This window comes from Chiloscyllium punctatum, chromosome 2 (genome assembly GCF_047496795.1).
Source record: "Chiloscyllium punctatum isolate Juve2018m chromosome 2, sChiPun1.3, whole genome shotgun sequence".
NCBI lineage: Eukaryota > Metazoa > Chordata > Chondrichthyes > Orectolobiformes > Hemiscylliidae > Chiloscyllium > Chiloscyllium punctatum.
The window spans coordinates 141,615,379-141,631,695 of NC_092740.1; the positions used below are offsets into that span (position 1 = coordinate 141,615,379).

At 67.1% G+C, this 16,317-nt stretch overlaps 1 protein-coding gene across 1 annotated transcript in view; it reads left to right on the plus strand.

Moving 5' to 3' along the window:
- The window catches only part of leprotl1 (leptin receptor overlapping transcript like 1), a 62,187-nt gene that overhangs the window by 690 nt on the left and 45,180 nt on the right, over positions 1–16,317 (plus strand). The window lies entirely within an intron of this gene.

Below are 16,317 nucleotides of genomic sequence, written 5' to 3' on the forward strand. Positions count from 1 at the left end.
ACCCCCCCCTCTCCATCACACCGACCCCCCGCTCTCCATCACACCGACCCCCCTCATCACACCGACCCCCCCCTCTCCATCACACCGATCCCCCCTCCCCATCACACCGACCCCCCCCCTCATCACACCGACCCCCCTCATCACACCGACCCCCCTCATCACACCGACCCCCCCCTCTCCATCACACCGACCCCCCCTCCCCATCACACCGACCCCCCCTCTCCATCACACCGACCCCCCCCCTCATCACACCGACCCCCCTCATCACACCGACCCCCCCCTCTCCATCACACCGACCCCCCTCATCACACTGACCCCCCTCATCACACTGACCCCCCCTCTCCATCACACCGACCCCCCCCTCTCCATCACACTGACCCCCCTCATCACACTGACCCCCCCCTCTCCATCACACCGACCCCCCCCTCTCCATCACACTGACCCCCCTCATCACACTGACCCCCCCCTCTCCATCACACCGACCCCCCTCATCACACTGACCCCCCCCTCTCCATCACACCGACCCCCCTCATCACACTGACCCCCCCCTCTCCATCACACCGACCCCCCCTCATCACACCGACCCCCCTCATCACACTGACCCCCCCCTCTCCATCACACCGACCCCCCTCATCACACTGACCCCCCTCATCACACCGACCCCCCACTCTCCATCACACCGACCCCCCTCATCACACCGATCCCCCCTCTCCATCACACCGACTCCCCCCTCCATCACACAGACCCCCCCTCTCCATCACACCGACCCCCCCTCTCCATCACACCGACCCCCCCCATCACACCGACCCCCCCTCTCCATCACACCGACCCCCCGTCCATCACACCGACCCCCCCCTCCATCACACCGACCCCCCCCTCCATCACACCGACCCCCCCCTCCATCACACCGACCCCCCCCTCCATCACACCGACCCCCCCTCCATCACACCGACCCCCCCTCCATCACACCGACCCCCCCCTCCATCACACCGACCCCCCCCCTCCATCACACCGACCCCCCCCTCCATCACACCGACCCCCCCCTCCATCACACCGACCCCCCCCTCAATCACACCGACCCCCCCCTCCATCACACCGACCCCCCCCTCCATCACACCGACCCCCCCCCTCCATCACACCGACCCCCCCCTCCATCACACCGACCCCCCCCCTCCATCACACCGACCCCCCCTCTCCATCACACCGACCCCCCCTCTCCATCACACCGACACTCTCCATCACACCGACCCCCCCCTCTCCATCACACCGACCCCCCCCCTCCATCACACCGACCCCCCCATCACACCGACACGCTCCATCACACCGACCCCCCCCTCTCCAGCACACCGACCCCACCTCTCCATCACACCGACACTCTCCATCACACCGACCCCCCATCTCCATCACACCCATCCCCCCCCTCTCCATCACACCGACCCCCCCCTCCATCACACCGACCCCCCCCCCTCCATCACACCGACGCCCCCCTCTCCATCACACCGACCCCCCCCTCTCCATCACACCGATCCCCCCTCTCCATCACACCCATCCCCCCCCTCCATCACACCGACCCCCCCCTCTCCATCACACCGATCCCCCCCCTCCATCACACCGACCCCCCTCTCCATCACACCGACCCCCCCCTCCATCACACCGATCCCCCCTCTCCATCACACCGACCCCCCTCCATCACACCGACCCCCCCCTCCATCACACCGACCCCCCCCTCCATCACACCGACCCCCCCCTCCATCACACCGACCCCCCCCTCCATCACACCGACCCCCCCCTCCATCACACCGACCCCCCCCCAACACACCGACCCCCCCCTCCATCACACCGACCCCCCCTCTCCATCACACCGACCCCCCCCTCTCCATCACACCGACACTCTCCATCACACCGACCCCCCCATCACACCGACACTCTCCATCACACCGACCCCCCCCCTCTCCATCACACCGACCCCCCCCTCTCCATCACACCGACCCCCCCCTCTCCATCACACCGACCCCCCCATCACACCGACACTCTCCATCACACCGACCCCCCCCCTCTCCATCACACCGACCCCCCCCTCTCCATCACACCGACACTCTCCATCACACCGACCCCCCCCTCTCCATCACACCGACCCCCCCATCACACCGACACTCTCCATCACACCGACCCCCCCTCTCCATCACACCGACCCACCCATCACACCGACCCCCACATCACACCGACCCCCCCTCTCCATCACACCGACCCCCCCTCTCCATCACACCGACCCCCCCTCTCCATCACACCGACCCCCCCTCTCCATCACACCGACCCCCCCCTCTCCATCACACCGACCCCCCCTCTCCATCACACCGACCCCCCCTCTCCATCACACCGACCCCCCCTCTCCATCACACCGAACCCCCCCTCCATCACACCGACCCCCCCTCTCCATCACACCGACCCCCCCATCACACCGACCCCCCCCTCTCCATCACACCGACCCCCCCTCTCCATCACACCGACCCCCCCCTCTCCATCACACCGACCCACCCTCTCCATCACACCGACCCCCCCTCTCCATCACACCGACCCCCCCTCTCCATCACACCGACCCCCCCCTCCATCACACCGACCCCCCTCTCCATCACACCGACCCCCCCTCTCCATCACACCGAACCCCCCCCGTCACACCGACCCCCCCTCCATCACACCGACCCCCCTCTCCATCACACCGACCCCCCCCCATCACACCGAACCCCCCCATCACACCGACCCCCATCTCCATCACACCGACCCCCCCCTCCATCACACCGACCCCCCCCTCTCCATCACACCGACCCTCCCATCACACCGACCCCCCCTCCATCACACCGACCCCCCCCCCTCCATCACACCGACCCCCCCATCACACCGACCCCCCCCCATCACACCGACCCCCCCCCTCCATCACACCGACCCCCCCCCTCCATCTCACCGACCCCCCCATCACACCGACCCCCCCTCTCCATCACACCGACCCCCCCTCTCCATCACACCGACCCCCCTCTCCATCACACCGATCCCTCCTCCATCACACCGACCCCCCCATCACACCGACCCACCCCCACACACCGACCCCCCCCCCCATCACACCGACCCCCTCCATCACACCGATCCCCCCCTCCATCACACCGATCCCCCCCCCATCACACCGACCCCCCCCATCACACCGACCCACCCCATCACACCGACCCCCCCCCCCCTCCATCACACCGACCCCCCCATCTAACCGACCCCCCCCATCACACCGACCCCCCCCCATCACACCGACCCCCCCCTCTCCATCACACCGACCCCCCCATTACAACGACCCCCCATCACACCGACCCCACCTTCTCCATCACACCGACCCCACCTTCTCCATCACACCGACCCCACCTTCTCCATCACACCGACCACCCCCTCCATCACACCGACCCCCTCTCCATCACACCGACCCCCCCCCTCTCCATCACACCGACCCCCCCCATCACACCGACCCCCTCTCCATCACACCGACCCCCCCTTCTCCATCACACCGACCCCCCCTTCTGCATCACACCGACCCCCCCTCTCCATCGCACCGACCCCCCCCCCCTCCATCACACCGACCCCCCCTTCTCCATCACACCGACCCCCCCTCCATCACACCGACCCCCCCGCCATCACACCGACCCCCCCTATCACACCGACCCCCCCCCTCCATCACACCGACACCCCCCTCTCCATCACACCGACCCCCCACCTCCATCACACTGACCCCACTCTCCATCACACCGACCCCCCCATCACACCGACTCACCCCCCCTCCATCACACCGACCCCCCCACCACACTGACCCCCCCCTCCATCACATTGACCCCCCCCCTCCATCACACCGACCCCCCCATCACACTGACCACCCCCTCCATCACACCGACCCTCCGCTCCATCACACCGACCCCCCCCTCCATCACACCGACCCTCCCTCCATCACACCGACCCCGCCCATCACAACGACCCCCCCCATCACACCGACCCCCCCCATCACACCGACCCCCCCCTCCATCACACCCACCCCCCCCTCCATCACACCCACCCCCCCCCTCCATCAAACCCACCCTCCCCTCCATCACACCGACCCCCCCCATCACACCGACCCCCCCCTCCATCACCCCGACCACCTCCTCCATCACACCGACTCCCCCTCTCCATCACACCGACCCCCCCCCTCCATCACACCGACCCCCCCCTCCATCACCCCGACCACCCCCTCCATCACACCGACCCCCCTCCATCACACCGACCCCCCCCTTCACTCACACCGAACCCCCCCCTCCATCACACCGACCCCCCCCTCCATCACACCGACCCCCACTTTCCATCACACCGACCCCCCCCTCCATCACACCGACCCCCCCATCACACCGACCCCCCCATCACACCGACCCCCCCCCCCATCACACCGACCCCCCCCCTCCATCACACCGACCCCCCCTCCATCACACCGACCCCACTCTCCATCACACTGACCCCCCCATCACACCGACCCCCCTCATCACACCGACCCCCCCCTCCATCACACCGACCCCCCCCCTCCATCACACCGACCCCCCTCTCCATCACACCGACCCCCCCCATCACACGGCCCCCCCCCCATCACACCGACCCCCCCCTCTCCATCACACCGACCCCCCCCTCTCCATCACACCGACCCCCCCATCACACCGACACTCTCCATCACACCGACCCCCCCCTCTCCATCACACCGACCCCACCTCTCCATCACACCGACACTCTCCATCACACCGACCCCCCCTCTCCATCACACCGACCCCCCCCTCTTCATCACACCGATCCCCCCTCTCCATCACACCGACCCCCCCATCACACCGACCCCCCCCCTCCATCACACCGACCCCCCCCTCTCCATCACACCGACGCCCCCCTCTCCATCACACCGACGCCCCCCTCTCCATCACACCGACCCCCCCCTCTCCATCACACCGATCCCCCCTCTCCATCACACCCATCCCCCCCCTCCATCACACCGACCCCCCCCTCTCCATCACACCGATCCCCCCCCTCCATCACACCGACCCCCCTCTCCATCACACCGACCCCCCCTCCATCACACCGACCCCCCTCCATCACACCGACCCCCCCCCTCCATCACACCGACCCCCCCCTCCATCACACCGACCCCCCCCCTCCATCACACCGACCCCCCCCTCCATCACACCGACCCCCCCCTCCATCACACCGACCCCCCCCTCCATCACACCGACCCCCCCCTCCATCACACCGACCCCCCTCTCCATCACACCGACCCCCCCCAACACACCGACCCCCCCCTCCATCACACCGACCCCCCCTCTCCATCACACCGACCCCCCCTCTCCATCACACCGACACTCTCCATCACACCGACCCCCCCCTCTCCATCACACCGACCCCCCCCCTCTCCATCACACCGACCCCCCCCTCTCCATCACACCGACCCCCCCTCTCCATCACACCGACACTCTCCATCAGACCGACCCCCCTCTCCATCACACCGACCCACCCATCACACCGACCCCCCCATCACACCGACCCCCCCTCTCCATCACACCGACCCCCCCTCTCCATCACACCGACCCCCCCTCTCCATCACACAGACCCCCCCTCTCCATCACACCGACCCCCCCCCTCTCCATCACACCGACCCCCCCTCTCCATCACACCGACCCCCCCTCTCCATCACACCGACCCCCCCTCTCCATCACACCGACCCCCCCTCTCCATCACACCGACCCCCCCCCTCTCCATCACACCGACCCCCCCTCTCCATCACACCGAACCCCCCCTCCATCACACCGACCCCCCCCTCTCCATCACACCGACCCCCCAATCACACCGACCCCCCCCCCTCCATCACACCGACCCCCCCCTCTCCATCACACCGACCCCCCCCTCTCCATCACACCGACCCCCCCCTCTCCATCACACCGACCCCCCCCTCTCCATCACACCGACCCCCCCTCTCCATCACACCGACCCCCCCCCTCCATCACACCGACCCCCCCCTCCATCACACCGACCCACCCTCTCCATCACACCGACCCCCCCATCACACCGACCCCCCATCACACCGACCCCCCCCTCCATCACACCGACCCCCCCCTCCATCACACCGACCCACCCCCCCTCCATCACACCGACCCCCCATCACAACCACCCCCCCTCTCCATCACACCGACCCCCCCTCTCCATCACACCGAACCCCCCCCGTCACACCGACCCCCCCTCCATCACACCGACCCCCCTCTCCATCACACCGACCCCCCCCCCATCACACCGAACCCCCCCATCACACCGACCCCCCCCTCCATCACACCGACCCCCCCCTCCATCACACCGACCCCCCCCTCTCCATCACACCGACCCCCCCATCACACCGACCCCCCCCTCCATCACACCGACCCCCCCCTCTCCATCACACCGACCCCCCCATCACACCGACCCCCCCCTCCATCACACCGACCCCCCCTCCATCTCACCGACCCCCCCATCACACCGACCCCCCCTCTCCATCACACCGACCCCCCCATCACACCGACTCACCCCCCCTCCATCACACCGACCCCCCCATCACACTGACCCCCCCCTCCATCACATTGACCCCCCCTCCATCACACCGACCCCCCCTCTCCATCACACCGACCCCCCTCTCCATCACACCGACCCCCCTCTCCATCACACCGACCCCCCTCTCCATCACACCGACCCCCCCATCACACCGACCCCCCCCCATCACACCGACCCCCTCCATCACACCGATCCCCCCTCCATCACACCGATCCCCCCCCCATCACACCGACCCCCCCCATCACACCGACCCCCCCCATCACACCGACCCACCCCATCACACCGACCCCCCCCCCCTCCATCACACCGACCCCCCCATCTAACCGACCCCCCCCCATCACACCGACCCCCCCATCACACCGACCCCCCCCTCTCCATCACACCGACCCCCCCATTACAACGACCCCCCATCACACCGACCCCACCTTCTCCATCACACCGACCCCACCTTCTCCATCACACCGACCACCCCCTCCATCACACCGACCCCCTCTCCATCACACCGACCCCCCCCCCTCCATCACACCGACCCCCTCTCCATCACACCGACCCCCCCTTCTCCATCACACCGACCCCCCCTTCTGCATCACACCGACCCCCCCTCTCCATCACACCGACCCACCCCCTCCATCACACCGACCCCCCCTTCTCCATCACACCGACCCCCCCTCCATCACACCGACCCCCCCGCCATCACACCGACCCCCCCCTCTCCATCACACCGACCCCCCCTCTCCATCACACCGACCCCCCCTCTCCATCACACCGACCCCCCACCTCCATCACACTGACCCCACTCTCCATCACACCGACCCCCCCATCACACCGACTCACCCCCCCTCCATCACACCGACCCCCCCACCACACTGACCCCCCCCCTCCATCACATTGACCCCCCCCCATCACACTGACCACCCCCTCCATCACATCGATCACACCGACCCCACATCACACTGATTTACCCCCCTCTCCATCTCACCGACCCCCCCCCCATCACACCGACCACCCCCTCCATCACACCGACCCTCCGCTCCATCACACCGACCCCCCCTCCATCACACCGACCCTCCCTCCATCACACCGACCCCGCCCATCACACCGACCCCCCCCCATCACACCGACCCCCCCCTCCATCACACCCACCCCCCCCTCCATCACACCCACCCCCCCCTCCATCACACCCACCCTCCCCTCCATCACACCGACCCCCCCATCACACCGACCCCCCCCTCCATCACCCCGACCACCTCCTCCATCACACCGACTCCCCCTCTCCATCACACCGACCCCCCCCTCCATCACCCCGACCACCCCCTCCATCACACCGACCCCCCTCCATCACACAGACCCCCCCTCCATCACACCGACCCCCCTCTCCATCACACCGACCCCCCCCAACACACCGACCCCCCCCTCCATCACACCGACCCCCCCTCTCCATCACACCGACCCCCCCTCTCCATCACACCGACACTCTCCATCACACCGACCCCCCCCTCTCCATCACACCGACCCCCCCCCTCTCCATCACACCGACCCCCCCCTCTCCATCACACCGACCCCCCCTCTCCATCACACCGACACTCTCCATCAGACCGACCCCCCTCTCCATCACACCGACCCACCCATCACACCGACCCCCCCATCACACCGACCCCCCCCTCTCCATCACACCGACCCCCCCTCTCCATCACACCGACCCCCCCTCTCCATCACACCGACCCCCCCTCTCCATCACACAGACCCCCCCTCTCCATCACACCGACCCCCCCCCTCTCCATCACACCGACCCCCCCTCTCCATCACACCGACCCCCCCTCTCCATCACACCGACCCCCCCTCTCCATCACACCGACCCCCCCCCTCTCCATCACACCGACCCCCCCTCTCCATCACACCGAACCCCCCCTCCATCACACCGACCCCCCCCTCTCCATCACACCGACCCCCCAATCACACCGACCCCCCCCCCTCCATCACACCGACCCCCCCCTCTCCATCACACCGACCCCCCCCTCTCCATCACACCGACCCCCCCCTCTCCATCACACCGACCCCCCCCCTCTCCATCACACCGACCCCCCCTCTCCATCACACCGACCCCCCCCTCCATCACACCGACCCCCCCCCTCCATCACACCGACCCACCCTCTCCATCACACCGACCCCCCCATCACACCGACCCCCCATCACACCGACCCCCCCCCTCCATCACACCGACCCACCCCCCCTCCATCACACCGACCCCCCATCACAACCACCCCCCCTCTCCATCACACCGACCCCCCCTCTCCATCACACCGAACCCCCCCCGTCACACCGACCCCCCCTCCATCACACCGACCCCCCTCTCCATCACACCGACCCCCCCCCCATCACACCGAACCCCCCCATCACACCGACCCCCCCCTCCATCACACCGACCCCCCCCTCCATCACACCGACCCCCCCCTCTCCATCACACCGACCCCCCCATCACACCGACCCCCCCCTCCATCACACCGACCCCCCCCTCTCCATCACACCGACCCCCCCATCACACCGACCCCCCCCTCCATCACACCGACCCCCCCCTCCATCACACCGACCCCCCCTCCATCTCACCGACCCCCCCATCACACCGACCCCCCCTCTCCATCACACCGACCCCCCCATCACACCGACTCACCCCCCCTCCATCACACCGACCCCCCCATCACACTGACCCCCCCCTCCATCACATTGACCCCCCCTCCATCACACCGACCCCCCCTCTCCATCACACCGACCCCCCCTCTCCATCACACCGACCCCCCCTCTCCATCACACCGACCCCCCCTCTCCATCACACCGACCCCCCTCTCCATCACACCGACCCCCCTCTCCATCACACCGACCCCCCCATCACACCGACCCCCCCCATCACACCGACCCCCTCCATCACACCGATCCCCCCTCCATCACACCGATCCCCCCCCCCATCACACCGACCCCCCCCATCACACCGACCCCCCCCATCACACCGACCCACCCCATCACACCGACCCCCCCCCCCTCCATCACACCGACCCCCCCATCTAACCGACCCCCCCCCATCACACCGACCCCCCCATCACACCGACCCCCCCCTCTCCATCACACCGACCCCCCCATTACAACGACCCCCCATCACACCGACCCCACCTTCTCCATCACACCGACCCCACCTTCTCCATCACACCGACCCCACCTTCTCCATCACACCGACCACCCCCTCCATCACACCGACCCCCTCTCCATCACACCGACCCCCCCCCCTCCATCACACCGACCCCCTCTCCATCACACCGACCCCCCCTTCTCCATCACACCGACCCCCCCTTCTGCATCACACCGACCCCCCCTCTCCATCACACCGACCCCCCCCCCTCCATCACACCGACCCCCCCTTCTCCATCACACCGACCCCCCCTCCATCACACCGACCCCCCCGCCATCACACCGACCCCCCCCCTCTCCATCACACCGACCCCCCCTCTCCATCACACCGACCCCCCCTCTCCATCACACCGACCCCCCACCTCCATCACACTGACCCCACTCTCCATCACACCGACCCCCCCATCACACCGACTCACCCCCCCTCCATCACACCGACCCCCCCACCACACTGACCCCCCCCCTCCATCACATTGACCCCCCCCATCACACTGACCACCCCCTCCATCACATCGATCACACCGACCCCACATCACACTGATTTACCCCCCTCTCCATCTCACCGACCCCCCCCCCATCACACCGACCACCCCCTCCATCACACCGACCCTCCGCTCCATCACACCGACCCCCCCTCCATCACACCGACCCTCCCTCCATCACACCGACCCCGCCCATCACACCGACCCCCCCCATCACACCGACCCCCCCCTCCATCACACCCACCCCCCCCCTCCATCACACCCACCCCCCCCTCCATCACACCCACCCTCCCCTCCATCACACCGACCCCCCCATCACACCGACCCCCCCCTCCATCACCCCGACCACCTCCTCCATCACACCGACTCCCCCTCTCCATCACACCGACCCCCCCCTCCATCACCCCGACCACCCCCTCCATCACACCGACCCCCCTCCATCACACAGACCCCCCCTTCACTCACACCGACCCCCCCCCCTCATCACACCGACCCCCCCCATCACACCAACCCCCCCCTCCATCACACCGACCCCCCCATCACACCGACCCCCCCCCCATCACACCGACCCCCCCATCACACCGACCCCCCCCTCCATCACACCGACCCCCCCCATCACACCGACCCCCCCATCACACCGACCCCCCCCATCACACCGAACCCCCCCTCCATCACACCGACCCCCCCCTCCATCACACCGACCCCCACTTTCCATCACACCGACCCCCCCCTCCATCACACCGACCCCCCCATCACACCGACCCCCCCATCACACCGACCCCCCCCATCACACCGACCCCCCCCTCCATCACACCGACCCCCCCCCCTCCGTCATACCGACCCCCACTCTCCATCACACCGACCCCCCCTCCATCACACCGACCCCACTCTCCATCACACTGACCCCCCCATCACACCGAGCCCCCTCATCACACCGACCCCCCCCTCCATCACACCGACCCCCCCCTCCATCACACCGACCCCCCCCTCCATCACACCGACCCCCCCCTCCATCACACCGACCCCCCCCTCCATCACACCGACCCCCCCTCCATCACACCGACCCCCCTCTCCATCACACCGACCCCCCCCATCACACGGCCCCCCCCCCATCACACCGACCCCCCTCTCCATCACACCGACCCCCCCTCCATCACACCGACCCCACTCTCCATCACACTGACCCCCCCATCACACCGACCCCCCTCATCACACCGACCCCCCCCTCCATCACACCGACCCCCCCCTCCATCACACCGACCCCCCCTCCATCACACCGACCCCCCCTCCATCACACCGACCCCCCCTCCATCACACCGACCCCACTCTCCATCACACCGACACCCTCCAACACACCGACCCCCCCCCCCCGTCACACCGAACCCCCCTCTCCATCAAACCGACCCCCCCCCTCCATCACACCGACCCCCCCATCACACTGATTCCTTCCCTCCATCTCACCGTCCACCCCTCTCCATCACACCGAACCCCCCTCTCCATCACACCGAACCCCCCTCTCCATCACACCGAACCCCCCTCTCCATCACACCGAACCCCCCTCTCCATCACACCGAACCCCCCTCTCCATCACACCGAACCCCCCTCTCCATCACACCGATCCCCCCCTCTCCATTACACCGATCCCCCCCTCTCCATCACACCGATCCCTCCTCTCCATCACACCGACCCCCCTCCATCTCACCGACCCCCCCCCCTCTCCATTTGAGTTTAGAAGACTGAGAGGGGATCTGATTGAAACGTATAGGCTTATGAAAGGACTGGACACTCTGGCAGGAGGGAACATATTTCCGTTGATGGGGGAGTGCCGAACCAGAGGACACAACTTAAAAATACGGGGTAGACCATTTAGGACAGAGATGAGGAGAAACTACTTCACCCAGAGAGTGGTGGCTGTGTGGAATGCTCTGCCCCAGAGGGCAGTGGAGGCCCAGTCTCTGGATTCTTTTAAGAAAGAATTGGATAGAGCTCTTAAAGATAGTGGAGTCAAGGGGTATGGAGATAAGGCTGGAACAGGATACTGATTAGGAATGATCAGCCATGATCATATTGAATGGCGGTGCAGGCTCGAAGGGCAGAATGGCCTACTCCTGCATCTATTGTCTATTGTCTATTGTCTTATCACACTGACCCCCCCCCTCTCCATCACACTGACCCCCCACCCATCTCACCGAGCCCCCCCTCTCCATCACACTGACCCCCCCTCTCCATCACACTGACCCCCCACCCATCACACCGACCCCCCCCTCCATCACACCGACCCCCCTCTCCATCACACCGACACCGTCCATCACCCCGACCCCCCCTCCATCACACCAACCCCCCCCCCTCCATCACACCGACCCCACTCTCCATCACACTGACCCCACTCTCCATCACACCGACCCCCCACGTCCATCACACTGACCCCAATCTCCATCACACCGACTCCCCCCCCCCCTCCATCACACCAACCCCCCCATCACACTGACCCTCCCCCATCACACTGACCCCCCCTCCATCACATCGACCCCCCCCTCCATCACACCGACCCCCCATCACACTGATTTCCCCCCCCTCCATCTCACCGACCCCCCCTCTCCATCTCACCGACACCGTCCATCACCCCGACCCCCCCCCTCCATCACACCGACCCCCCCTCCATCACACCGACCCCCCCTCCATCACACCGACCCCCCCTCCATCACACCGACCCCACTCTCCATCACACCAATCCCCCCTCTCCATCACACCGACCCCCCCTCCATCACACCGACCCCTCTCCATCACACCGACACCCTTCCATCACACCGACTCCCTCCATCACACCGACCCCCCCACTCCATCACACCGTTCCCCCCCTCCATCACACCGACACCCTCCATCACACCGACCCCACTCTCCATCACACCGTTCCCCCCCTCCATCACACCGACACCCTCCAACACACCGACCCCCCCCCCGTCACGCCGACCCACCCTCTCCATCACACCGAACCCCCCTCTCCATCAAACCGACCCCCCCTCCATCACACCGACCCCCCCATCACACTGATTCCTCCCCTCCATCTCACCGACCCCCCCTCTCCATCTCACCGACCCCCCCTCTCCATCTCACCGACCCCCCCTCTCCATCTCACCGACCCCCCCTCTCCATCTCACCGACCCCCCCTCTCCATCACACCGAACCCCCCTCTCCATCACACCGATCCCCCCTCTCCATCACACCGATCCCTCCTCTCCATCACACCGACCCCCCCCATCACACGGCCCCCCCCCATCACACCGACCCCCCCTCCATCACACCGACCCCCCCCCTCTCCATCACACTGACCCCCCCCCTCTCCATCACACTGACCCCCCACCCATCTCACCGACCCCCCCCTCTCCATCACACTGACCCCCCCCCCCTCTCCATCACACTGACCCCCCACCCATCACACCGACCCCCCCCTCCATCACACCGACACCGTCCATCACCCCGACCCCCCCTCCATCACACCAACCCCCCCCTCCATCACACCGACCCCACTCTCCATCACACCAAACCCCCCTCTCCATCACACCGACCCCTCTTCATCACACCGACACCCCTCCATCACACCGACTCCCCCCATCACACCGACCCCCCCACTCCATCACACCATTCCCCCCCCTCCATCACACCGACACCCTCCATCACACCGACCCCACTCTCCATCACACCGATCCCCCATCACACCGACCCCCCCCTCCATCACGCCGACCCACCCTCTCCATCACACCGATCCCCCCTCCATCACACCGATCACTCTCTCCATCACACCGACACCCCCCCTCCATCACGCCGACCCCCCCCCGTCCATCACACCAACACTCCCCATCACACCGATTCCCCCATCCCACCGACCCCCCTCTCCATCCCACCGACCCCCCCTCTATCCAACTGACACCTCCTTCCCACCAGCCCCCCCCAACCTACCGACCCTTCTCCCATCACACCGACCCCCCTGCATCACACCGAACCCCCTCATCATACCTAAACCCCCCAATCACCCCAACCCCCCTCTCCATCACAACGACTCCCCGATCACTCCAACCCCCCCTCCATCACACCGACCACCCCCCCATCACACCGACCCCCCCCTCCATCACACCGACCCCCCCCATCACACCAACCCCCCCTCCATCACACTGATCCCCCCCATCACACCGACCCCCCCTCTCCATCACACTGACCCCACTCTCCATCACATCGATCCCCCCCATCACACCGACCCCTCTCCATCCCACCGACCCCTCTCCATCACACAGACCCCCCTCTCCATCACACTGATCCCCCCCATCACACCAATCCCCCCTCTCCATCACACCGACCCCTCTCCATCACTCCGACACCCCTCCATCACACCGACTTCCCCCCCATCAACCAGACACACTCCATCACACCGACCCCCCCATCACACCGACCCCCCCTCCATCACACTGACCCCCCCTCCATCACACCGACCCCCCCCTTTACACTGACCCCCCATCACACCGACCCCCCCATCACACCGACCCCCCCATCACACCGACCCCCCCATCACACCGACCCCCCCATCACACCGACTCCCCCATCACACCGACTCCCCATCACACCGACCCCCCTCTCCATCCCACCGACCCCTCTCCATCCCACCAACCCCCCCCATCACACTGACCGCCCCCCCCCCCATCCCACTGACACCCCCTTCCCACCGGCCACCCCCTTCCTACCGACCCCCCCCATCACACGGCCCCCCCCCATCACACCGACCCCCCTCTCCATCACACCGACACCGTCCATCACACCGACCCACCCTCCATCACACCGACCCACCCTCCATCACACCGACCCCCCCTCCATCACACCGACCCCACTCTCCATCACACCAATCCCCCCTCTTCATCACACCGACCCCTCTTCATCACACCGACACCCCTCCATCACACCGACTCCCCCCATCACACCGACCCCCCCACTCCATCACACCGTTCCCCCCCTCCATCACACCAACACCCTCCATCACACCGACCCCACTCTCCATCACACCGTTCCCCCCCCATCACACCGACACCCTCCAACACACCGACCCCCCCCCGTCACGCCGACCCACCCTCTCCATCACACCGAACCCCCCTCTCCATCAAACCGACCCCCCCTCCATCACACCGACCCCCCCATCACACTGATTCCTCCCCTCCATCTCACCGACACCCCCTCTCCATCTCACCGTCCCCCCCTCTCCATCACACCGAACCCCCCTCTCCATCACACCGAACCCCCCTCTCCATCACACCGAACCCCCCTCTCCATCACACCGAACCCCCCTCTCCATCACACCGACCCCCCCCCTCTCCATCACACCGAACCCCCCTCTCCATCACACTGAACCCCCCTCTCCATCACACCGAACCCCCCTCTCCATCACACCGATCCCCCCTCTCCATCCCACCGACCCCTCTCCATCCCACCAACCCCCCCCATCACACTGACCGCCCCCCCCCCCATCCCACTGACACCCCCTTCCCACCGGCCACCCCCTTCCTACCGACCCCGCCCATCACACGGCCCCCCCCCCCATCACACCGACCCCCCTCTCCATCACACCGACACCGTCCATCACCCCGACCCCCCCTCCATCACACCGACCCACCCTCCATCACACCGACCCCCCCTCCATCACACCGACCCCACTCTCCATCACACCGACCCCTCTTCATCACACCGACACCCCTCCATCACACCGACTCCCCCCATCACACCGACCCCCCCACTCCATCACACCGTTCCCCCCCTCCATCACACCAACACCCTCCATCACACCGAACCCCCCTCTCCATCAAACCGACCCCCCCTCCATCACACCGACCCCCCCATCACACTGATTCCTCCCCTCCATCTCACCGACCCCCCCTCTCCATCTCACCGACCCCCCCTCTCCATCTCACCGTCCCCCCTCTCCATCACACCGATCCCTCCTCTCCATCACACCGACCCCCCCTCCATCTCACCGACCCCCCCCCTCTCCATCACACTGACCCCCCCC